At 42.7% G+C, this 27,074-nt stretch overlaps 1 long non-coding RNA gene across 1 annotated transcript; it reads left to right on the top strand.

Moving 5' to 3' along the window:
• The first annotated feature begins 3,451 nt into the window (after positions 1 to 3,451).
• On the top strand, positions 3,452 to 20,990 carry LOC118498622. Its single transcript, XR_004901106.1, has 2 exons — positions 3,452 to 3,482; positions 20,837 to 20,990. It is a non-coding gene; the product is annotated as an uncharacterized LOC118498622 (long non-coding RNA).
• The last annotated feature ends 6,084 nt before the right edge of the window (positions 20,991 to 27,074 follow it).

Here is a 27,074-nt window from a genome sequence, read left to right as displayed (position 1 = left end):
TGATCAACTCTTGTTCTTACACTGACACCTCAGTTCAGATGGGAAAAAAAGCATCACCTAAATCGGGCAACAAGCTACTTGGCATCAACAAGCACTGGACTCTCACACCCATCTCTTTGAAGCAACTGGATATTGGTTTATTAGTCTATATTCATGGATACCACACGGACTCAGGTGCATAGAGGGGGAATTTTTATTTTAGGTTTAATATGTTTTGCTTTATAGTGTTTGTCTTCATTGTTTTGAAGCCCTCTAGGACTTGTTTTACCAATGCCAGGAAAAGAGAATCTGCTAGACAATCACCTTTAAAAAATATACCTCTTTTCAATTCATGAGATCTTGCTTTCCAAAAGACTCAGGCTTTTCATTCTCACAGAAGATTCAGATAGCCCCATAGATGTGGAGGAAGAAATAAGAGGGTAAAATTGAAACACAAACATAAAAATTTATACATCTGTTACTTTCTCTGAAAAGCAATTGGAATAAGGAATGCCAATTTGTAAATAGCTTACATACTGACAATTTCTTAGTAATAATATGTAAAGTGCTACCAGTTCCAGTAATGCTTATACAAGAAACCACCCTGGCCACAGTTTCAGGAGATACAGATGACCCAGCTGGAAACATTGATTGTCACCAACAGTTCTGGAATCATGACATTAAAATCATTCTGGACCAGCATGGGCACTGCCTTCATGGCCAAAGCCTTGCCCCGTGATCTCATTGTTCTTTTTATCCCTCTCCCTCTTTATTAAAAAAAAAAAAAAACCTGCCTGCACTGAGATGAGATGTCAATGGGCTTTGTGATGAGAGTTTCTCATTGTCCTGGTTGCTGACACCTGAGTGCAACCACTCTCCTTCATATCAGTTCCTGACTCTCAAGTATTGGCTTTTTAAATGGTGGGAAACCAGACTTGCTTTCAATTACACACACCATTGTGTCTTCAAGTGAGGGGATCCTTTCTGGTTCACAGAAGGCAATTTCTAGTTAGTTCCTTATGCAGTGGAAGAATCAGTGAGATCTCTGAGCTCATTGAGAAAAGGAATTGAAAGTACCCATTTCTTGGGGTACTCTCATGACCTAAGCATATCCCAAAACCCATTTTTAATACTATCTTATTTGGGGATGAGGAATTAAACATGTAAACTTGGTGGAACACCTGTTTTCCACCACTGCAGTGCCCTAGAGTCTCTGTAATAAAAGTGGTCCTTCCACCACCTTGACCCTAGCCCAGTGAATGGATTTCATGCTGTGACTTTCAGATTGTACAGGAATAAATTTGTAGAAATGGCATCCCCTGGCATGTGGTATTTGATTGAGTTGTCATAGAGAAGTAGAATAGAATGGGTGTGGGCCTCCCATTGTCAAGAATGTTCTCACCCTATTCCCTCCTGTATGATGACCACTACTGCCCATGGGCAGAGACACTTGCAAGGCCATGGTCTCATTTAAGGATACTCCTTAGGATCTCAGCAGAATTTATTACTGATAGAACAATGTTATATCATAGGCTGTGCTGGATCCTGGAACACTATCAACCCTCATCTTTGCTGCCAGAATGTCATGTCTGTGATGCTTGGCCAGAGAAAAGGACATAGACATTTATACTTGACTTTCATGTAGTAATTTTCACCAAGCACACTTTCATTATTCAGAAATAGGGGGATGCTCTAGAAATTTCTGGAAAGACACTACATTTCAAATCCCCAAACTTGATCCTGACCAAAATACCCAGAAGGAGCCTAGAAGTTGTCTGTGAGAGACTCTGTTCTCATTAGTGTGGAGGGAATGAGGGCACTGCCCCATGTAATTTTTTGTCCTGAGCTCATTCCTATTCTTGGACTTACTTGCATGGGTAAGAGTTGGGAGAGCAACCAGGTTATGAGACAACTTTTAAAAAGGTCAATGGATAGCCCTTCATTCTACATTTAAAATTTAAAGTTGGACTGGATGAGAGGGTCCAAATATTTTAATCTCATCATTTACAATTGCATATTAAAAGAGATTAACATTACACACAATCATCTTCCCAAATTCAAATAAACATATGAAGTAGATTCATCATTGCTGGATTGGATAATCATAATGTCAAATACAATAAAATTTCATGTAAATTTTGATCTAAAATTGATAGCAAAATAAAGAACAATCTTTCCCTTGACCTGGCTGAGGACCATGGTCCTGCAGGTGGTGGTATGGGTGAAGCCTCTGCCCAAGTCATGCTCTAGTGAATGGGCCACACTGCTCAGGATGTGCTGTCCAGTGTCCAATCAAGGCCCTGCCGCTGAGACACATGCCAGATAGTTGTGCCTAACCTTTCATCTCGCTTCTCTCTGGACAGTGCAGCCCCTTCCCATAGGTGAGCTGCTCAGGAGGCCTCCCAAGTTCCTCAACTATATGAGGTGCTGGGACCCTGGAGTCACCATCTGACTGGAGTCACCAGTGACACAGAGGCACTGGCTTTGGTTCAGAAGACGTTCTGAGGTTTGTGAGGACGGCAGGTTTTGCTTACTAGCATACAGATCAGTTTGGAACCTGCCACCCCCACATTCACTTGAGACCCTGGTCAGAGGATCTGGAGACTTATGTCCTGGGAAGAGTACTGGGAGCCCATGATGGGCCAAGATGACAGATGGAGGTAAGCCAATATACAGAGTAGTTACTCATCTTGTGTTAAATGACTACACTGAAGTGAAACATATGAGGGGATTTCACAGCCCGGCGAATGCTTAAAACCTGCTTTATTTCACCAAAACTCATGTATTCCATAAACAGAAAATCTCCCCTGAAGTGCCATTGCTTTATAGGGCACAGACAGGCCTGCAGTGCATCTGAGAGACTGAGAACATCAGTGGAACACATGGAAATCAAGGAGCAAGTGTACTGTGTGGGTCACAGGGGAGTGTCCAGGTTAGTTCTGGCCCAAGGATTCATGACTCAGTTGCAGGAGGAACAGGAGTGACATGCATACTGGAGGCAGAACCAAAGCTCATGTGGGTGCTGCAATTCCAAGGCCATCAAGCATGATTGTCACATTGGTCCCCTGCAGTCCTCCAATGGTCAGGCAGGACTTCCCACATTAGTGTCTGAATCTGAGTCACTCGCACTGAGGGGTTGTTACAGAACACAGGAGGACACCCAGCAGTATCATTTTCTTCTGGACCATAGACCACATCTCTACCTTCCCCAGAGATTCGGCCCATGTGAGAAGAGAGCTGTGAGCCCCCGCATCCCAGGGGAAGATTTAACTTGGAACTGGAAGAGAAAATTTGCATGCGGGGCAGTCTCTTCCCTATAAATGGGAAAGCGCTAAGTTCCAACTATCATGTCCTTCAGGGACCTTTATGGGAACATTTTTTTTTTTCTTGAAATCACTCAACCTGTTCAGGTATAGAGGATCACCTAGCTTCTCAGACACATTTGAATGAGATAAACAGACAGTCTCATTGTTCTGAGCATAAGAAGAAATCATTGATGAGATGTGGGAGAGCACTTTTAAATCATCTTCCAATCAGATTTAAGAGGGATACCATTTGTGTACAGTTTCTGAATCACAAAACTTTAGTATATTCATAATTAACAACAATAATATTATAATTTCACACAAGAAATATCTACCGTGGCAGAAAACTTTGGGAATATATCTGTCATTCTCAATGTATTGTTTCTTTTTTAAAACATTTTTATTGTTGTTCAAGTACAGTTTTCTGTCTTCGTTTCTTAATCTGTGATGTCATTTTATTTCCAGTAATTCCCTCCAAAACACAGACAGGTAGAACATCCTGAGCTCTTTTTTTTTTAAGATGTTTATTCATTTATTTTTAGAGAGAGGGGAAGGGAGGGAGAAAGGAAGGGAGAGAAACATCGATGTGTGGCTTCCTCTCACATCCCCCCACCGGAGACCCTGCCCACAACTAAGTCATGTGCCTCAACAGGAAACCAAACCAGCGATCCCCCACTCCACAGTCCTGCACTCAATCCACTGAGCCACACCAGCAGGTGTTGGGGAACACCCTACCTGATCTCAGGAAACTGTAACCCTGCATTGCTTAGGCTGAGTGAGAGACCACTGGACCAGGAGCCAATAAGAAGACAAAACCTATTTCCCTGGCATGAACACTACCTGTTCATATCCCTCATTCCTTTTCATGCTTGAAAGGCAGTCAATGAAGGGTAACAATTCTCTTGGATACAGAATGAACCTAGACAGACACCTTCACGAAGGAATGACAGGGACAAGACTCTCGGGGCTGTGGTAAATGAAGGGGTGATCGACATAAACCCTTGCCCCCTTGTCTTTGTCAAAGCCTGAGTCCTTGTTTTTAGTTGCGAGAAATCCAAGTCTCCTGGATTCGTCTACTCTGTTACCTCAAGCCTGCAGAAATAACAAAGGCGGTGCAGCCCAGACCAGAGTTGGCAGACCCCCGCGGTAATCAGGACTGGGACATACAATATGCAAGGTCCTGTAATATCTGCTTGCTCAAGGATGCTATTGAATTAGAATATGCAGGAAAACAGGACTAGCCTTTTAGGTCCTATAATGATAAAACCCCACACCCGGCCCAGAATCCCACCAGGGGATCTGTCAGCACCTTTGAAAAGTACCTACTTGTTTGATCTTCCCTGCCAGACTGGAATCCACAAACTGTGCCTGTATTCTTTTTTTTTTATTGTAATCATTCTTCAAGTACAGTTTTCTCCCTTTTACTCCCATTCCAGCCCACACACTCAACCCTCCCCTCTTCCCTCCCATTACCACCCTTCCCCTAGTTTTTCTCCATGTGTCCTTTAAGTTTGTTCCTGTAAACCTGTCCCATTACCCCCTGAAATTTCCTCTTCTCTCCCCTGTGGTCACTGTCAGCCTGTCCTCTATTTCAGTGTCTTTGGTTATATTTTGCTTGATTCTTTGTTTTGTTGTTTAGATTCCTGTTAAAGGTGATATCATATGGTATTTGCCTTTCACTGCCTGGCTTCTTTCACTTAGCATAATGCTTTCCAGCTCCATCCATGCTGTCACAAAGGATAGGAGCTCCTTCTTCTTTCCACTGCATAGAATTCCATTGTGTAAATGTACTATAGTTTTTTGATCCATTTATTTACTGATGGGCATCTTGTTTGCTTCCAGCACCTAGCTATTGTAAATTGTGCTGCTATGAACATTGGGGTGCAAAGGTTATTTTGGATTGGTGTTTCAGTGTTCTTAGGATAGAGCCCCAGCAGTGGAATTGGAGGGTCAAAAGGCAGATCCATTTTCAGTTTTCTGAGGAAGTTCCATACTGCTTTCATAGCGGTTGTACCAGTGTGCAGTCCCACCAACAGTGCACTAGGGAACCCTTTCCTCCACAACCTCTCCAACAATTGTTGTTTGTTGCTTTGTTTATGATGGCCATTCTGACTGGTGTGAAGTGGTATCTCATTGTGGTTTTAATTTGCATTTCTCTGATAGCTAGCAATATTGAGCATCGTTTCATGTATCTTTGGATTTTCTGTATGTCCTCCTTGGGGAAGTGTCTGTTCAAGTCTTTTGCCCATTTTTTAAATTGGATTACTTGTCTTCCTAGAGTGTAGTCGTGTAAGTTCTTTATATATTTTGGAGATTAGACCCTTGTCTGAGGTATCATTGGCAAATATGTTTTCCCATACAGTTGGTTCTCTTTCAATTTTGATACTGTTTTCTTTAGCTGTGCAGAAAATTTTAATTTTGATGAGGCCCCATTTGTTTATTCTTTCCATTATGTCCCTTGCTCTGGGGGATGTGTCAGTAAAAAAGTTTCTGCGTGAAATATCTGAGGTTTTCCTACCTACGTTCTCCTCTAGGACTTTAATAGTGTCACACTTTATATTTAAGTCTTTTATCCACCTTGAATTTATTTTTGTATAAGGTGTAAGTTGGTACTCGAATTTCATTTTTTAGCACTTGGCTGTCCAAGTCTCCCGACACCATTTGTTGAAGAGACTGTTTTTACTCCATTTTATGTTGCTGCCCCTTTGTCAAATACTAATTGATCATAGAAACTTGGGTTTATTTCTGGGCTCTCTGTTCTGTTCCATTGGTCCATGTGCTTGTTTTTATGCCAGTACCAGGCTGTTTTGATTACAGTGGCTTTGTAGTATAGTTAGGGTTTTGTGATCCCTCCTACTTTACTCTTCTTTCTCAAAATTGCAGAAGCTATTAGGGGTCGTTTATGATTCCATATAAATGTTTGAAGTGTTTGTTCTATGTCTGTGAAATATGCCATTATTACTTTAATTGAGATCACATTGGCTGTGTAAATTGCTTTGGGTAGTATGGGCATTTTGATGATATTAATTCTCTCAATCCATGAACACAGTATATGTTTCCATTTGTTTGTGTCTTCCTTGATTTCTTTCCTGAGTGTTATGTAGTTTTCTAAATACAGGTCTTTTACCTCTTTGGTTAGGTTTATTCAAAGATATTTTATTGTTCTTTTTGCTATTTCAAATGGGATTTTTTCCTTGGTTTCTGCTTCTGTTGTTTCATTGTTGGTGTACAGAAATGCCTTTGATTTCTGGATGTTGACATTGTATCCTGCTGTTTTGCCAAATTCATTTATTAGGTCGAGTGGTTTTTTGGTGGAGTCTATAGTATTTTCTATGTGCACTATCATGTCATCTGCAAACAGTGACAATTTTGTTTCCTCCTTTCCGATTTGGATGCCTTTTATTTCTTTTTCTTGTCTGATCGCTGTGGCTAAAACTTCCAGTACTATATTGAATAGAAGTGGTGAAAGTGGACAGCCTTGTCTGTTCCTGATCTTAGTGGAAAAGATTTTAATTTTGCCCATTGAGTATGATATTGGCTGTAGGTCTCTCATATATGGCCTTTATTATGTTGAGGAATGCTCCCTCTATTCCCACTTTGCTGCGTGTTTTTATCATAAATGGGTGCTGTACCTTATCAAATGCTTTTCTCGCATCTATTGATATGATCATGTGTTTTTTGTCTTTTCTTTTGTTTATGTGATGTATTACATTTACTGATTTGCGAATATTGTACCATCTTTGCAACCCTGGAATGAATCCCACTTGGTCATGGTGTATGATCCTTTTAATGTATCGTTGGATGTGGTTTGCCAGTATTTTGTTGAGGATTTTAGCGTCAATGTTCATCAGTGATATTGGTCTGAAGTTTTCTTTCTTTGTTGTGTCTTTATCTGGTTTAGGAATTAGGATCGTGTCGGCCTCATAAAAATAGTTTGGGAGTCTCCCATCTTTATGGATTTTTTGGCATAGTCTGTGAAGGATAGGTGTTAGCTATTCTTTAAATGCTTTGTAGAATTCTCCTGTGAAACCATCTGGTCCAGGGCTTTTGTGTGCTGGGAATTTTTTTATTACTTCTTCATTTTGTTTTGTTTTGTTTTGTTTTGTTTTGCTGTTATTGGTCTGTTCAGGCTTTCTGCTTCTTTTTCATTTAGTTTTGGAAGATTATATTTTTCTAGAAATTTGTCCATTTCACCTAGGTTTTCAAATTTCTTGGCATATAGTTCTTCGCAGTAATTTCTCACAACTGTTTGTATTTCTGTGGCATCTGTTGTAATCTCTCCTCTTTCATTTCTGATTGTGTTTATTTGGGTCTCCTCTCTCTCTCTCTCTCTCTCTCTCTCTCTCTCTCTCTCTCTCTCTCTCTCTTTTTCTTGATGAGTCTGCTTAAAGGCTTGTCAATTTTGTTTGTCTTTTCAAAGAACCAGCTCTTGGATTCATTGATCCTTAGAATTGTGCTTTTATCTCTATGTCATTTAATTCTGCTCTGATCTTGGTTATTTCCTTCCTTCTGCTTGCTCTGGGCTGTCTTTGTTGCTCTTCCTCGAGTTCTTGTAGGCATAGGGTTAGGTTGTTTGTTTGAAATGTTTCTATCTTTTTTAGGTGGGCCTGTGTCACTATGAACTTCCCCATCAGTACTGCCTTGGCTGTGTCCCATAAGTTTTGGATTGTTGTGAGTTAATTTTCATTGCTTTCCAGAAACCTTTTGATTTCTTCCCTAATTTCATTCTTGACCCATTCATTGTTTAATAGCCTGCTATTTAATCTCCATGATTCTGAGTGTTTTTTTTTTTTTTTTTCCGGTTGGTTTCTAGCATCAGTCCCTTGTGGTCCGAGAAAATGCTTGGTATGATTTCAATTTTCTTGAAATTCTTGAGTGTTGTTCTGTGTCCTATCATGTGCTCAATTCTTGAAAATGTTCTGTGTACAATTCAAAAGAATGTGTATTTATCTTCTTTTGGATGGAGGGCTCTGTATATATCAGTAAAGTCCATTTCATTAGGGTATTGTTCAATGCCACAATATCTTTGTTGGTATTTTGCTTGGAAGATATGCCCATTTTTTTATAGTGGAGTGTTAAAAGCCTGCACTATAATTGTGTTGCTGTCCATATCTTTCTTGAAGTCCTCTATGATTTTCTTTATGCATTTGAATGCTCCTATGTTGGGTCGCATATATATTTACAACATTTATGTCTTCTTTTTTTAAATATATTTTATTGACTATGCTATTACAGATGTCCCATTTCCCCCCTTCTCTCCCCTCCACCCTGTATCCCCTCCCACCCACATTTACCCCTTTAGTTCATGTCCATGTGTCATATTTATGAGTTCTTTAGTTTCTACATTTCCCGTACTATTCTCACCCTCCCCCTATCTATTTTCAACCTACATTCTATGCTACTTATTCTCTATACCTTTTCCCCCTCTCTCCTCCTCCCACCCCCCTGCTGCTAACCCTCCATGTGCCTTCCATTTCTGTGGTTCTGTTCTGTTCTAATTGTTTCCTTAGTTTCTTTTGGTTTTGCTTTAGGTGTGGTTGTTGATATTTGTGAGTTCGCTGTCCTTTTACTATACATGTCTTTTCTTTATCTTCTTTTCTTAGATAAGTCCCTTTAGCATTTCATAAAATAAGGGCTTGGTAATGATGAACTCCTTTAACTTGACCTTATCTGAGAAGCACTGTATCTGCCCTTCCATTCTAAATGAGAGCTTTGCTGGATAGAGCAATCTGGGATGTAGGTCCTTGTCTTTCATGACTTGGAATATTTCTTTCCAGCCCCTTCTTGCCTGTAAGGTCTCTTTGGAGAAATCAGCTGACAGTCTGATGGGAACTCCTTTGTAGGTTACTGTCCCCTTATCTCTTGCTGCTTCTAGGATTCTCTCCTTCGTTTTTACCTTGGCTAATGTAATTATGATGTGCCTTGGTGTATTTCTTCTTGGGTCCAACTTCTTTGGGGCTCTCTGAGCTTCTTGGATTTCTTGGAAGACTGTTCCCTTTGCCAGACTGGGGAAGTTCTCCTTTATTATTTGTTCAAATACGTGCTCAATCTGTTGCTTTTCCCCTTCCGATTCTGGTACCCCTATAATTCGGATATTGGAATGTTTAAAGGTGTCTTGGATGCTCTTAATCTTTTCCTCAATTTTTTGAATTCTTATTTCATCATGCTTTCCTGCTTGGTTGATTCTATCTTCCTTCTGGTCCACTGTATTGTTTTGAGACTCATATTCCTTCCTTTCACTATTGGCTCTCCTCTGTGTGTCTTCCTGCATCTGTTTTATGGTACTCTGCATTCTTTCATCTAAATATCGTCCAAAATCCACCAGTTCCGAGAGCTTTCTAATCACCAGTGTTTTGAACTGCGCATCTGATAGATTGGCTAATTCTTGGTCGCTCAAAAGGATGAGTCCTGGGGGACTGATTTGCTCTGTTGAAAACATGGTTTTTTGTTTTTGTTTTTTTGTTTTTGTTTTTTTCCCCGTCTCTCCTTTTTTTTTTTTTTTTCCGGTCTGGTTGCTCTGGTTACGGTGGGGGGCGGAGCCTTAGGTGCTCACCGGGGCTGGGCACCCCAGTCGCTAGATTGTGACGTTATAAGTGGGGGCGGGGCGGGGTGGGAGAAAACAATGGCGGTAGTTCCGTTCCCCTGGACTCAGGCCCTTGTCTGGGCTTTGGGCCACGAGTTCTGCCCTGGTCCACAGTCGCTGCCCCTCTGGGTCTGCCAGCTGCAGCTTGCGTACTCAGGGATCACCGCTGCCTTCTTGCGCGCCGGATGGCTTTTGCGCCAATTTCACGCCAAACCTTCCCCCGACCTCCGCGTGCCGCCGACCCGACCCAGCCCCGCGCCCGCGGCTTGTCTTCTCCTACCAGTCCGGATGAACGCGTCTACTTCAGCTTCTTGGCTGCCCGACTTCCATTCAGATAAATCCTCTGCCGGATCTGGGTGTTATTCTGATAGTAAATTATTGTTGTAAATTATTGGTTTTCTCATCTTGGTTTTACGAGGAGGTACGGTGCGACCACCTATTCCTCCATCTTGCCGGAAGTCCCCCATTTATTTCTTCTTGGTTGATTCTTCCCTTCAGTATTATGAAGTGATTTTCTGGGTCTCCCTTTATCAACTTTTTTGGAAGTCTTTTTTGTCTGATATGAGTATTGCTACCCTGGATTTTTTTTTTCTCTCTCCATTTGCTTGGGAGATTTGTTTCCAACCCTTCACTTTCAGCCTGTGCAGGTCTTTTATCCTGAGGTGGGTCTCTTATAGGAAGCATAAGTGTTGGTCATTTCTTTCTTATCTGTTCAGCTATTCTATGTCTTTTGATTGGAGTATTTAATTCATTTACATTTAAGGTTATTATTGATAGGTACTTATCCATTGTCTTTTATGTTCATGTGTTCCTCTCTCTCTCTTTTCCTTCACTTCCTCAAAGCAGTCCCTTTAGAATCTCTTGCAGAGCTTGTTTGGTGGAGGTGTATTCTTTTAGACATCTTTTGTTTGGGAAGCTTCTTATTTGGCCTTCTATCTTGATTGAGAGCCTTGCTGGGTAAAGTAGCCTTGGTTGCAGACCTCTGGTTCTCATTACTTGGAGTATTTCTTGCCATTATCTTCTGGCTTGAAGTGTTTTCATTGAGAAGTCAGGTGTTAACCTTATTGGGGCTCCCTTGTATGTTACTTCCTGTTTCTCCCTTGCTGTCTTTAATATTCTCTCTGTGTCTTGACATTCTGACATTTTAATTATGATGTGTCTTGAGGTGGGTCTCTTGGATTCCTCTTGATTGAGATTCTCTGTGTTTCCTGTATTTGTGTGATTTTTTATATCATCAAATTAGGAAAGTTTTCCATCATTACTTTTTCAACTAGGTTTTCTATCCCTTGCTCTTCTTCTTCTCCTTCTGCTATCCCTATTATACGGATATTATTATTTTTCATATTGTCTCGCCTTTCTTGTAATCCCTCTTCATTCTTTCTGAGCCTCTTTTCCTTTTCTTGCTCTTTCTGGGTGTTTCCTTTCTCCTCTAGCTCGCTGATCCGATCTTCTGCTTCATCAGTCCTGTTTCTCATTCCTTCTACTGTGTTCCTCAGTTCAGAAATTGCATTCTTCATTTCCTCTTGTCCCTTGTTGAGAGTTTCTATTTCCTTTTTCATGTTTATATAGTCCGCAGTGAGATCAGTGTAGCTTCCCTCTAGTTTCTGATAGCTCATTGTGAGTTCATTGAACTTTCTGAAAATCATTATTTTGAACTCACTATCTGATAGTTCAGTTGCGTCTATTTCATTCAGCATTTTTTTCTGAGGCTTCCTCCTTTCCCTTCAATTGGGGATAGTTTCTTTGTTTTCTCATTGTTTGTGGGATTCTTGTTAGCCTCTGTTTTTTTAAATTGTTCTGTTCTGGTTCCCTGTGATTATGGTGTGAACTTCTGTGGTAGAATACCTGTGAGATTCAGTGGTGCAGTCTCCTTAGTGTATCACGGTGTTCACAACCCCCCTCTACTCTTTTTTTGTTATCAGTTGGTGGAGTAAGGCAAAATGGTTTAAGACAGCAAGACAGTATACAATGATATTTGCATTAGCAGCCAGTAGAGAAGAGATGGCTTATCCTTTGGATCCTTATAGTGTTATCCATGATCTTCCACCACATTATCCATGTTTTAGAAATGATGGAAAGAAGGTAAGACTCTTATTGGGGATGAGAGGGTTGTTAGTTGGATTTAGAAATCTGTGAGGCTGTGGGAGGTAAGATTCTAAGGTAGAGTTAGAATAAAGATTAGTGAATAGGAGTAGTGTGTAAAAGAATGGAGACAGCCCGCACAATAGTATAGTTCAGGAAATTGCAAAGTGGGCTGTGATCAGGTAGGGGTGTTCAGTAGTATTTACAATTGTATGAACTAGGTCTTATTTACAGTAATACTAAAGCAACAGTCTTGTGGCAGAATCGATGAGAACTAGATAACAAGAATAAGGAGCATAGAACCTTGAGAGGTGTATTAATGGAACACAGATAAAGGATAGTAAATTATCAACACACTCTGACTGAGATAACAGGGGGACCTATCAAATGACAGTATAACCAGCCAAGCAAAGAAGATTATACAGAAAGAAACAACAACAACAAGAAAAATATTATTGAAATAAAAATGTAGGAAAAGTGAGAAAAAGATAATACAAATTTGCAGTAACTTGCAAGATCAAAAAAAAAAAAAGTGTGGGAACAGAAAATGGAGTGCCAGAGAGATAAATTTGGAGTGGAAGGAATAATACTAGGAGGAATGGAAGAGAAACATAAGGGATTGAGAGTTATAAAAATAATAAGAATTGAAAAATAAAAAAGTCACTTAAAACACAAGATAAAATCAATCAACCAACAACAGCCAAAAGAAAACAAAACAAACAAACAAACAAACAAACAAAAAAATTCTTGTTGTTTTCTAACTGGCCAGACTAGTTTTTTCTCATCTTGCTGGCTTCAGCAGGCTGAGGGGCATTTGAAATGCTTATCACTCTTCCCAGCCTAATCTCAGTAAGTCTCTCAGGTACTATCCCCAGGGCCAGCAGGGTGCTTTCCCCAGGGCCAATCTGACTTTCCACTACAGGACCCTGGGCGCTCCTGAGCACACTCTTCAGAGCTCACTGCCTCAGTCTCCTGGGCTCCGGGCCCCCTGCAGGGCTCCAGCATCTTTTTGGTTTCAGGATTCAAGCTCCCAGGATTTCAGGGAGATGTGCCCTTCCCCAAAATCCCACTGTGGTGAGCTCTATGATCTCAGAAAGCACCCGTGATCTTTTTGGATTCACGGTGCCATCTCTGGGGATCGTAAAAGGGCACGCCCATCCACCAAATTTTTGAGTTTCGGTCTCTAGGAATGCACTAAGCACCACATCCCTTCTGAGTTCACAGCGGAAGAGTCAGGATTCCTGAGGGGGTGTGCGCTTTCACAGTTCATCACCAAAGGCTCCAGAAACCTGAGAACACCACACCCTTTCCTGGATCAGGGCTGCAAGGTCTGGGTTTTCCATCGATCCACACTCCCACTGGGCTGGGGGTGTGGGTGCACTTCCAGGCCACCCGTGGTCGTGCTGGCTGGAGGCACTCACTTCTCCCTGGGCTATATGTAGGTGCTCACAGCCCCTGGGCGATTTTCTCCCAGTCCAACTGCCCTCTCTGGGCCTTCAAGCCACAAGGTCTCCCCTGGTGTTGCTCAACCCCCACAATCCAGGGAGGGATCAGTGACTTTGCTCTCCCCGGTGCCCTGAGGCAGACCTGGGTGCACTGGGCCTGGGGACTGCAACCCCCTGGTCCCCATGCTGATTTCTGGGTCCCTTTTGTCCTGAAGCATTCTCCTTACCGTCTGGTTTTTCAATGATCCCTATAATTTTTGATGTCCTCTTTTCAAAAATGTTTCAGTAAGCTAGGCCACTTGCTCCATCCCTCTACTGATCCACGAGTTTTCCTCCTCTTCACAGAAGCCAAGAATCACTCTGCCTGAAGTAAAGCCACCATCTTTAGAAGTCAATATTCTTAATAAAAGCACTACTCAGGTGGGGACTCAGCACTCTCTACTAGAGAGGGTGGTAATGGCATCCTCCACTAGAGAGAGTGGCCATTCTGTCCCTATTTCCCCACAGGACACAGTTGTCCATGTGTATGTTTTTCTTGTGCTTTGACGAGTAATCCGCAGTGTTCTGCAGTCACTGCAGACCGGTGGCCATGTCAAGCAGGGGTGTGATTTCTTGATGTTGGAAATTTTGTGATTCTGCCTAAGCTCCTTGTGAAAATACTTCCCTTACACAGGCCGTTTGCACATTGCAGACCCCAAAGTAACCACAGCAGAAATAATCAAATTTTTACCTGAATAAACAAGTAGAAAAGCAAAAAAAAAAAATACATAATTATGCATATTTACAACTCAGAAATCTATGTTTGTTGGAAAGATCATGGCAATGGCTTAACTGATATGTTTTCTCAGTCTAGTGATGTCAGTGATGTAATGGCTCAAAGGGTGGGAAATAAAGAGAATTCTAAGTACAGATTAGCTCATGGGCAAGGGAACTTATGTCCATGCAGGAAACGCTCACTGTGAGCCTTTCTAAGCCCTGTTTCTGGGGATGATCTCTATGGTGAAAGGGTACTGGGATCTTCCACACAACATATAATGTTCTTAATGTATAATACACACTTTCTTCCATCTGACATGCAATTTGGAAACATAGTCTTCATGTCCTCCTCTGTATCTACTGGCTCTTTGTTGGGGCATATTTCTTTAATTTTAGCAAAGTGTACTTTATCAATATTAAAATGGATTTTTTGTTACGTGTTTTTTTTTTTTTTCCAAATATCTCCCCAGAAAAATCTCAGCCTCCATTATCCTTGTTTATTGGTTACAGCAGACATAGGGCCTGGAGCAGACACTTGGACAATGGATAAGGGGAAGATGCTGTACTTAGAGTCACATACAGAAGTATGCCTTATTTTCATGAGCACGGTTTACTAGACCCATCTGCTTAAAGACTACTGTAGGGGAGGATACAAAAAGAAGCATAGGGTATGATGGAGGTAATTTATATCATTTTAGAAAAGACAAGTTTGTTAGAAATAGAAATGTTGAAGATTCTGCAGGTAGAGATCCAGAGAAACAACAAACGTATAACTGGTACAAAAGTGCAAAGGGGATCCCTTCTTGCCCATTCACATTTTCACAGTGTCTGTGTTACAGTTGATAACTAGGTCACAGGTGTGGGGGGTGAAGACTTAGAAAACTTTCAAGTCATTAACTGTCTGGTCACACCATGACTCACCCAAGCTGAATAATTCACTGGGGCTCCAAATTAAAAAGTCTCTCAACACTGACAGGGAAGGGAGGACACCCCTGACTAGAGGAGCCATGGTGATGGTGTGTACAGATAAACATTGTTTCACTGAAACAAGAAAATTGAATCAATTCAAGTTCATCATCATCCTCATCCTCATCAACACTATAACCATCATCATCATCATCATCACCATCATCAACATAAATTGCCTTCTTATAATTTTCCTTCCATTTTCTGTATGCATGAGCATTATTCACATAAAATAAAATTTATCACATGTTCTGCTCATTTTTATGGTTAAGTGAAATACTTAGTCACAATTTATATTATTTTATATTTGATTTGCCAAATGAAATCTTATTCCTACCTCTCCTTCATCTGCCCCACACAGAAAATCTGATGAGTTTAGGTACCCTCTTTAGATGTCATTGGGAGACTGAAACCACACAAGTCCCTGCAAGCAGATCCCGCTCGCATACACCTGGACAAAATAAAAACCCTCAGCAAGTCTCTTTTCCTGGCTCCATCAAAGCATGCTTCCCTTGGTGAAATACTCTTCCTGTTCTCCCCAGAGATTTCAACTATGTGTGTGATAAATGTCTATGTCCCATTGGTTTGTGTTTTTCATGAGCCTGGACATCCACATAAAATGTTGTGGGTCCATCTGCTTCTGTGTGATGCAACCTACACGTGGTGTTGTAAGCATGATGCCAAGTCAATGACCATCACCGCTAACCATCTGTTCCCTGACGTTGGGTCCGTACGCTCTGTTGAGCACTGCCCAGCAGGCGTGAGTCCTGCAGCTTGCCAGGTTAGAAACTGAGCTCTCTGGGACTGTGCCACACTGTTGGATCCAGCACAACCTTTGGTTATATTCAACTACAAGGGTCAGAAGGTTTGAGTATTCATTGGATTGGACACACAAGTGTCTGAAAATGACTCTTCCTCTTGCCCATAAGAGAAGGTTGTCTGTCTTTACAATAAACACTTCTAACTCAGAGAATTCAGAGAGAAGCACAGAATCAGGAAACCAGAGAGCTTGCCTGAGGGAAACTGTTACAGGAAGAGGAAACCACACAGAAAACCAGCCCAACCCTTCACCTGCCCCTGCTCCTGCAGTTGTCCACATTCAGAGACTCTCAGTGTCCACCAATGGTCACAGCACCTCCTGATGAAAGTTGTAAACCTTGCCTCACACTGAGTTTCCCTCTCTGTGTGTCTCATGAAGTCATACTTTTCTGTGTCCTCAGATTTCTAGCTGTTCATCTGTAGATCACCAGTGCTTTCTTTTATTTAAATTATTTTATTGTTTTTCAATTACTGTTGTCTGCATTTTCTACCCATCGACCTCATACCCCAACCAAACCAACCTCCCTCCTTTGATTCCACCCTGACTCGGTTTTGTCCATGTGTCTTTTATAGTAGTTCCCGAATACCTTTCACCCCACTATCCCCTCCCATCTCCCCTCTGGTTACTGTTAGATTGTTATTAATTTCAAGGTCTCTGGTTATATATTGCTTGCTTGCTTTTTTCTTTAGTTGATTAAGTTCCAGTTAAAGGTTAGATATGATATTTTCCCTCACTGCATGGCTTATTTCATTTGGTATAATGCTCTCCATTTTCATCCATGCTGTCACAAAGGGTAGGAGCCCCTTCTTTCTCTCTGCTGGTTGGTATTCCATTGTGTAAATGCACCATAGTTTTTTTTTTTTTTTTTTTTTTTTTTTTTTTTTTTTTTTTATCCACTCATTCACTGATGGACACTTAGGTTTCTTCCAGCACTTGACTACTGTAAATTGTGCTGCTCTGAATGTTGAGGTGCATGGGTTGTTTTGGATCAGTGTTTCAGGATTCAAATCCCTAGAGTGTAATTGCTTGTTTGAAAAGCAGTTCCATGTTTAATTTTCTGAGGAAATTCCAGTACTGTTCTCCAAAATGGCTGCACTAGTATGCAATCCCCCCAACAGTGCACTATGGTGCACTTTTCTCCACATCCTCTCCAACACTTGTTTGTTGATTTCTTTATTCTGGCCATTCTGAGCAGTGTGAAGTGGTATCTCATTGTGGTTTTAATTTTCATTTCTCTGATGGCTAGTGATACTGAGCATCTTTTCATATATCTTTGGGCACTCTGTATGCCCTCCTTGGAGAAGTGTCTGTTCAAGTCTTTTGCCCATTCTGTAATTGGATTTTTTTTTTGTCTTCCTTGAGTGGAGTTGTGTGAGTTCTTTATATATTTTGGAGATCAAACACTTGTTCGAGGTATCACTGGCAAATCTGCTTTCCCATATTGGTTTTCTTTTTATTTTAATGTCGTTTTCTGTAGCCATGTAGAGGCTTTTTAATTTGATGAGGTCCTGTTTGTTTAGTTTCCCCTTTATGTCCCTTTTTATGGGGGATAAGCTGTTCTTTTAAAATAATTACTTGAGATGGCAAAAGTGACATTCACAGATGCAGTGTATTTTGTTGTGTGTGTGTTACCATTGTTTCTTATAACACCTGTCCACTCCAGTCTCCTTTCTGGCGCCTGGCTGAACCAGGTTATAGAATAGTCACTGAAACTGAATCCAGAGCCTTTAGAGGAGAATTTCTGCCTCTTGAAGGCTGTTTCAGGTACCCCTCAGACTCCATCAGCAGCACCTCACATCAGACACCTGTAGACAACAGTGTCTCATAGGGGTACACACACATTCACTCACGCAAGTACCACTTTATTCATAATGTTACATGTAAAAGCATCAGAACTGGTGCCCAGCTCAGCTCAAACTCCATGGTGCTTGCTCTGTGTTAACTGCTGAAGTGAGTGCAAACAGCAGAGACTCAAGAACTAGGGCTGCTCTCTCTGGTACAGGCACAGTAGTGGGGCTGGGCTTATCGGCACATGGGGCACAACATTTATATTTCCTCCTCCAATTAGGGACACAGAAATGAAGCCCGTGGGTGAGAGACCCTACTTGACTCAGAGCAACAAGCCACCCCATTGTGATAGTAAGAATTTTATAAGAGGATAGTTAGTCGGTGTGTCATGGAGTTATTGTTGTTGCTAATTTCTACCATTGATCAGTTTAACACGATTTAATTTACTGAGGTATTCGACATACACAATGTTCCGTGCTATTCACCTCAGAATAAATGTCCTTTGCAAACTTGTCCATGTGTCAACTCACAAAAGGAGGTTCATCCCCATTGTCAGAGTCCTGGGTATGAGGTCAGTGGTCACTGCAAGGGCTGCTCTTTGTGCTTTCAAGTAAGAATCCCTGCCCATTGTGCATCTGTGCACCAAGAGTCCATCAGTGTTGAGAAAGGGAGTGGGAAGAAGGATCAAAGACATGTAGAGTGTTTTAACTGCCCTGGACTTACTCTGTGTTTAGCCTTCTCCCTTTCTGCCCCCAATGACTTACCAACTGCCATTTCAAGTGACTGGCATGCACACCACAGAAAAACCTTTAATATGGAAGTGGATACTATGACCCAGATGCCAAACTGACATTATTATATACAATGTCTGGGAAATTTCAAAATATGGCATGCTTAGTTAAAATAATCAAACTTAAATGAACCCTTTAACACCCTTGGCCAATGCACTTCCTGAGTGTTGTTCCTGTCCACACCCTCAAGCACACATCAGTCATGTCCCTGTGACATGGTGACAGGGAGAACAATGGATTTCACCCCCAGTGAAACTTGAGCCTCACTTTATGCTGTTGTGGCAAATACTGAAAGGGTTCATGGATTAAGCTCACATCTAATGCTACCTTCCTGCTATATCTGTTTAGGAGCCTTCCATGATGTCCCATCAAACCATATTATCTAGGGACAAAAATAACAGAGAAAAACTGAACTGGAGCACTGCTAGAAAAACACCCATGAGATACCTTTTACAACAGAAACAACAATGAACATCTACACAGCCAACCCATGTGGTCATGTTAAACTACAGTCCTAATCCATTCTGGTTGCTGTAACAAAGTCCTGTGTCCTGGGACATTGGCCCACAAAAGAAATCTATTTCTCACAGGTCTGCATGTGAAAAATGCAAGAATAGATGCTAACCATTTAGGTGACTGGTGAGTGTCTGCTTCTTAGATGGATGTTCCCTCTAATCTCAGGTGATAGATGGGGCAAGGCAGCTTCCACAGTCCTCTCTCATGAAGGCCCTGACTACATTCATCAGATCTTCACCCTGGGACCACCTCTTTTCCTGAGGCCAGGCATTCTAACACCATAACATGAGTCTCAAATTTTAATGTGTGAGTTTTTGAGTGATGCAGTCACACCTAGGAACACCACAGGAATCAAATTGTGTTTCCATCCAGTTGGAAGGCTACTCCAGCAGACCTCCCCAAACTGAGGATCCATATAGTCCTGTGCAAACTTCTTGTCTTTGGAAGCAGAAAAGGCATGCAAGTCCTTCAGAGAAAGCTGAATATCTTGTAAGGTGAACAGGTTCCAGCCTAAAATTTGAGCTAAGATGCCCATATAATTTATTATTGCTTCCACTTGTTGTTTACATATAACAATTATTCTCATTTTCTAGGGTCTAAATTTGTTTTTTACCTATTATGTTTGTTTGCTTCATGTCCTCACTCATGATTCCTAGGAATTCAATGAAATAAAAAGGGCCATTTTTTTTTTCATGTCGGATGCTGACATGTTAAGATTAACCCCTCTCTCTCCTCTTGTGCACAGGTGGGACATATATAAAGCGGTGATTCTTTCTATTTCCATGCAGATGTGAGACTAAAACCACAGAAACCCATACTGTAAGCAGGACAATTTTCTTCCTTGTCACAGAGGAACAATAATATACTGATTCAGACTCCTTACCTGACATAAAACAGCCATTCCCGGCATGATAAAAAGTCTGTCCTGCTCTCAACCGACTCCAAAATGAAGTGACAAACTATTCCATAGTTACTCTTTTTGTGTAAAATCATCATCCTGGACACCTATACCAAGTTAGTGTGGGGGTAACTCTACTCCTACATGATGTCAACTGCTATTCGTCATCATAAACATGGAGTCAGGTCAATACTGTCTTCCCCCAGGGCACTTTTCCTCTATCATTGGGGTAATTTGCCTTTTTGTCCACTGGTCAGCATGTGTATGTCTGTTGCTGGCCAGCTTGGACTCTTAGCTGTGTGGGGCTGGGCTACACTGTTGACTCCAGCAGAACGTGTGGTTGGATTTAACTGATACGTGTCATGAAGATTTGATGATTCAACTATGATTCCTTATGATAACATTAAGTAATTGTGACTTTCTGCCTCCTGTGCATGACTTTCTGCTGTGATTCATGTTGTGACTTTCTTTTCTCCTATTACAGCAAGCCTCTGCAATTCACATAGTTAAGATGTCAGCACAGAATCATGAAGGGAGTCAGACTCCCTGAGAAAAACTGATGTGTGCAGAATTAACCCACACCTGCCAGAAATCCAACAGTTAATGTGCATTTGCAGCTGTTCCTGAACTGAACCCAGTACTCAATGCACCCTGAGTGCCCCCTGGTGTCCTGAGCTTCCCTTGCAGCCCAGCCCCCTTGTCTGCTTCAGGGAGGTTTGTGTCTGGGCTCACACTGACTTCCCCTCACTGTGTCTTTTGCACAATAATACAGGGCTGTGTCCTCAGCTCTCAAGTTGTTCATTTGAAGGTAGAGTTCGTTCTTGCCATTGTCTCTGGAGATGGTGAATCGGCCCTTCACAGAGTTGGCATAGTATGTGCTACCACCACTACCAGTTGTGTATGCAAGCCACTCCAGCCCCTTCCCTGGAGCCTGGCGGACCCAGCTCATCCAGTAGCTACTGAAGGTGAATCCAGAGGCTGCACAGGAGAGTTTCAGGGACCCTACAGGCTTCACCAAGCCTCCTCCAGACTCCACCAGCTGCACTTCACACTGGACACCTGCAAATACAAATATATAAGGTCAGGGAACACTTGTTCATCCACTTTATCTCTCAGATGTATCCACTCACAGACTCAGTGCCTACCATTCTCTAGAGATTATCTGTTAAAACAGCAACAAGGAAAACCCAGCTGAGCCCAAACTCCATGGTGAGTGTTCTGTGTTCTCTCCTGCAGGACTCCAGGAACACCTGGGAATCCAGGGCTGGGCTCCTGTCTCAGAGCTGCAGGGTAAGGGCTGGGCTGCTTTTCATGAGCAGAGGGACCTAATTTGCATGCCTTCCAGCTATATAGGGAGCTCTGGGGCTGGATGTTGACATGAAGGGCATGGTCCCAGAGTGTGATATATCAAAGGGCACATGTCTGTTACAAATTACTCCCCACATTTGAGCCTGTACTGGTCCATGAAATGTGTACATGACTAAGGAGGGTGAATTTTCGTAAATGAGAGGTTTTTAAATGAGAGATACCTTTGAAAGTCAGCAGTAATGAGCACACCAGGGAAAGTCAATGCTCACGACCACAGGGAGCATTAAAATCCCAGGAGGTTCTTGTCCTTGTCATGGGAAGTTCCATCTTCCCTATTTCCTCTACAAAACAATCAGACTATGAATTAAGGAGAGAGTGTGACACCAGAGCTTGTGGATACAGTGCTGGAGGAGATGGAGTTCCTTTGTGGTTCTTTTGGGGACAGAAGCAGGCAATGCAGCCTGGAACATGTTTCTTTAGTGGAGTTTTGTGTTAAATATGCAGCATGTTTCCTGCCTCATTTTTGTTTTAATGTCCTGGCCTCTGGTAAAACCAGGTTCACACATTTGAGATGCACAAGAAACTCGGTCATAAATACAGGTGCTTAGGTGAAGATTTATGTAGAAATTGGGGCATATGTTTAAATTTTAGAAATCAGATTATGGAAAACCTTGGTGCAAACCACTAATATAAAGTAAAAGATATAGGGGAGAGAAGAGGGAATTTAAGGGGACAGTGGGAAGGGTTCACAGGAAAAAAACTTAAAGGACACATGGTCATAAGCTAAGGGGAGGGTGGTAATGGGAGGTAAGTGGGGAGGGTAGGAGGGGGGACTGGATTGGGAGTAAAAATGAGAAAACTGTATTTGAACAGTGATTAAAATAAAAAAAGAGAAAAAAAAGAAAAGAAAAGATATAAATAAAATCATAATTGATATGAAGAGCATTTTTTTAATGTACTGATTACAGGATACATAAATCTTTCAAATAACCTCCCATCACTGGAGCAGGCGGACCTGACCTTGTGTTAAACTGTTCACCATTGTGGGTTCAGCCTGATGCTCTCTATTAGTATCTGTGTTTACATGGATGTTCAATCCTGCTGTTATCTCGAAACAAGGGAGTGGGTATAATGGATTCCCCTGATTCTTTGACAGTTAATTTCATAATAACCATCTCCTCTCTCTCACAGTCTCTATTCATGTCTGCATGTGACCCATGAGAGTTTGTCACCATGGCCACACATAATGGGATCATCTGAACTTGAACCTGATGTACTCATAGTACAGATGTGCAAAATGGAATACAGTACCCCATGCATGGAAATGAATTTCTATGGATAGTGAGTGAAGCTGGTTTGAACTGACACTTTCACACTTACCTCCAGAATGTAGAAGAAAAATGTGTGTAGATTGCAGTGCCAGGCGTGTGATTATTGTTTCAGTTGACACAGGAAGATATTGCAGGCTGGATTTGGGTCTTCATTGACAAGGGTGTCCCTATGATGCTCCTGTCTGTGTGATGCCATCATTACTAGCTCAGAGACAAGGGCACTCACAGGCTTTTGATCGCAGGTGAGGATTATCTACAGTTTCTCACCTTGAGGGAGAGCTGAAAGAAAGCTGTGATGTCACAGACTGTGCTGGATCTTGGACTTTGCTGCCAGAATGTCCTGTGTGTGATGCTGGGCCAGCGACAAGAACATAGAAATCCCCTGGGAGGGGGGCTCCATTTGCAGCCACCACACATGAGAATAAGTCTACCAAGACATGATCTGCTTGGGGAGGAAAGGCGGCTGGTATCTCCAAGGAGAAGGGCCAAGAGCCTTTTCCTCATTGGGTCTTTATTGGGTTCTTTCGTACAAGAATACAGGTAAGGCTCATTAATCATTGTCAGGGAATAAGGATTAAACAATAGGTAACAAAGAACTCTGGGGGCCTATTTTGAGTCAGGGTTAGATAGCTAAAGAGCAATAAAACTTTGAGAAACAAACTCACTTCTTGTTTGGACCCTTATTTAATTGAGAACTTTCTAAACAGCAGATTTCACAGGATTTTTCATCTTCTTTCTTAAGCCTGATTGCCCCAGAAACCCACCCGTTCCAACACAGGGCTGCACCTCCCTCTGTCATTGTTTCAGGCTTAAATCAGGCATGGAAGGTGATGCAGCCCAGAGATTAGGAGACTTCTCATAGATAGAATGAGGAATCAGGCTTTGTCAAAGCCAAGGGGTGAAGGTCAATCATCCCCTTTTGCTGTAGCCCCCAAGTTCTTCCTTGGAGGCCTCCCACATGATCGTTCCTATCTTAGGCCATGCCCCCTCCCTTTGGGGAATCTTACCTGTCATTGGCTAAACCGATCAAGCATTGGGGGCCAGTTATGGATGAAGTAAAAGGAGCAGAAGTGATGCTCCTGCCAGGGAGATAAGCTTTGTCTCCTTAGTGGCTTCTGGTCCAAAAGTCACCCCCTAATCCTTTGCCTTGGGGGCTAACGGCTTCTGAAACCAGGCAGGGTGGTTCCCAAAATCCCTCTTTACTTTCTTGTACTTACTTCCCCCCAAGCTCAATTTCAATTTTCAGAAATAAGCGAATGTCCTAGAACATGCTTGGCATCACCTTGTCCAAAATACCCAAAGGCAACGCTGACCAAGGACTGCCAGATGACACCTCAATGAAACATTTCATTCAGAGGACAGGGAGGCTTCAAATGTGCCCCATGGACAATGACAACAAATGAGAGGAGCCCTTTCTGTAGCACCTTCCCTGCCTATTCCCTGCTGTGCATCTGGTCTCCTGAAACCCCTAAGTCTCTGTTGTACCTGTGGCACCATCAGTCCTAGTCCTAAATCCTACCTGTATTTGAGGAAGTTAGGAGGCCCATCACCCTGTCATCTCCTCTGCTCAGCCAAACTGCCCCTCCCATCATGGTCTGTGACACACTCATCATGTGGGTCATCACACTGTGTCTCTCACACAATAAAACACAGCCACATATTTGGCTTTGAGACCGCTCTGCCCTATGTGGGCTGTGCTCATGGCCATGTATGCAGGCATGGTGACTCTGCCCTGGATCTTCTTCATGCACTTTCTTTCACTATCATTGGGGTGATTCTTCCCATCCAATCAAGCCTTTGTCCTGGGGCCTTTTGCACCAGCACATCCGGTAGCCTGTGAAGGTGTATCCAGAAGCCTTGCAAGAGACATTCACTGAAGCCCCAAAATTTCTCACCTCAGCCCCAGGCTGCACCAGTTGCACCTGGGATGGGTCACCCATGGAAAGGAGAAAGGAATTTGTGAAAATTACCCTTGGCTATCCTTTGTCCCCTCATCAACTCAGAGACTGGAGAGCTTCTTACCTACAGCCACTGCCACAGGAAAGAGGGCTCTTCCACTGCAGTCCATGGTGAGGGGCTTTGCCATCAGGACATCTGTAAGGGAAGGTGTGACTGTGGGTGATGCTCTCAGCATCCTTGCACACTCATATTCAACCTAGTCTACCTCTCTCCTTGGCATATTCATGAGGTGGGCTGCTTCATAGCTGAAGTCGTGACACCACCGGAGAGAAGTTGGAGGGCAAAGAGACCACATTCAGTGGGAGTCTGATGGACCTAGTGCTAATTCCTGTGTGAGAATACGTGTCCCCTGCCAGTTCCTTAAGTTCTGTAAAGAAATAGCTCATTCCCCGGGGGCACAAGGCCCCAAAGAACATTCTCCTCATTGTGAACCCAACTTTGAGTGACACAGAGACACCTGGGACAGTCTAGCCTTGGTATACCAATGTCTTTTTACTGGGCCAGTGAGCATCCAAAATTATCCACCTAGTGAGTTAATAAAATAATCAGTGCCCAGCTCCTTACAAATGAGATATAAAGAAGCCATGGAAATACCCTTATTGGCTGTGGTCCTCATGCCTTATAACTTCATAAATGCTCTGATGGAGTAGTGTATTTACAGTCATCTCTTATCCAACTCTCCTTTAGATGTTTTTTTATGGAAAGAGGAGGATGCAGGACATCAGAGGAAATCCTTCCCCAGCTCCACCGGCACATGATCCTGTGTCAGCAGCCCTGAACTCATGGGTTCTACACACCCCCTGCTGCCCCTTCTCAGCTCTGCTTGGGTGTTTGTGTGTGTGTGTGTGTGTGTGTGTGTGTGTGTGTGTGTGTTTCCTGCGATCATAGGGCTGAACATCTCATTGGCACTAGTTGAGAACTGAAGACAGAACCCTGACTTTAGGATGCTCCCACAGGGACACAATGAGCTTTGACATCTATAGCCACAGAGATCTGACATTACTAACCCCAGTGACTCTGCAGGGAACCTCCAAACAAGGGCTGTATGGGCCACCAGAGAGAGCCTTTCCTTAAGCTGCCTGATGCACTAACATTGCCAATACTTCTGAGTCTGGAAGTTCTCATGGCCTTTGGAGGCATCTGGTGTCCTCAGATCCCTCCCTTTGAAGGTCCTATCAGAGGGTGCTGCATGTGGCCCTAATCCTGCCACATTTCTAGGGCTCAATTACACACACACACACACACACACAATTTTCATGGCGATAGTCTTGAAGTCTTTCTCTCCTGTTCCTACGACATGGGCTGGGCATCCACTAGCGTTCTAGGCCTGAGTGGGACTTGTTAGGTGAGTGAGGTCAACTCTGTGAGGGACACCCTGGGTTTTCATCCTTCCTTGATTCTCTATCCTGCTGGTTGTCTTCCCTTCTACCATCTGCCTTGTGTACCTCAGACCCCAGCATCCCATGTGAAGACAGAACCACTGCTCAGTGACCCACAGCTGCATCTGTCAGAAGCTGCAGAAACCACTATCTCTTCCTGCATCTGGGTTTCTAGTTTCATCCACATTGACATTCCTGCACTGATCAAGGCATCACGGGTGAGAACTCAGGCCCTGTTGGTCATTACTCAGGCTCCCTTTCAAAGATGGTCTTCTCTCTGGTCAGTCACGGAGGAGCTGTGTGATGTTCCATCTGTGGGCTCCATGTCCTCAAATCCAGCAGCCCCACAGGCACTGAGTTCTTGTCAGTTCCTGGGACAGCCATGAGCATCTGTTTTGTTTTCACTGTCTGGGGAATGTCACAGGTGGCTCCTACCTAGGAGAGCACTGAGAACATCCACATTTTCACAAGACCTCAAACCTATGCTGGTTTCCCAAGCACGTGTCAGGCATGTGTGCCACTAAGTCAGTTCAGACACTTCAGGCTTATCCTCTGTGTAGATGCTGTCATCACGTGTTATCACACATGGGGAATGCATCATGTAGACACTCTTTCTCAAGAACTCTTCACAGAAACATGATACATCACATAAATCTCTATCATTTCAGTAAATGTATGTCATGAACATGTGCACTATGCCATCAGGGAGGACCAACGTTGTGTGACCCCATGGAGGTGACATCTCTGAGTCAGCACAGCTCATGGACACGGGCAACAGGATGGTGTTTGCAGAGTTGGAACAGGAACTTGGGAAGAGGTGTTCCCTGGCTGGAAGTTTCCATCATGAGGTGAAGTCACGTCTGGGGGTCTGCTGTAGAGCTGAAGCCTAGAATGAGTCACAGTGTGTTTTTCTGTTAGGGGTTTGTGGTGGACACATGACATATGAAGGGTTCTTACTGTGACAAATTGATAGGACAGGGGCCATGTTAAATTAGAGTGGGAGCAGCCATTCCAGACAAACCACCTGGCACATCTTCCTTCTCCAGTCTGTGCAGGGTGTGGACTCAGTGAACTCACCTTTGCACTGGTCCCCAATACTACATTTCACACAACTGCTTGCACAGATAACAGGGAAGATATATCCTGACTACTGGACTTAAAATTGCAG

The sequence above is a fragment of the Phyllostomus discolor genome (genome assembly GCF_004126475.2).
Source record: "Phyllostomus discolor isolate MPI-MPIP mPhyDis1 chromosome 15 unlocalized genomic scaffold, mPhyDis1.pri.v3 mPhyDis1_scaffold_2, whole genome shotgun sequence".
Taxonomy (NCBI): domain Eukaryota; kingdom Metazoa; phylum Chordata; class Mammalia; order Chiroptera; family Phyllostomidae; genus Phyllostomus; species Phyllostomus discolor.
This window is presented reverse-complemented; position numbering and strand designations above follow the sequence as displayed.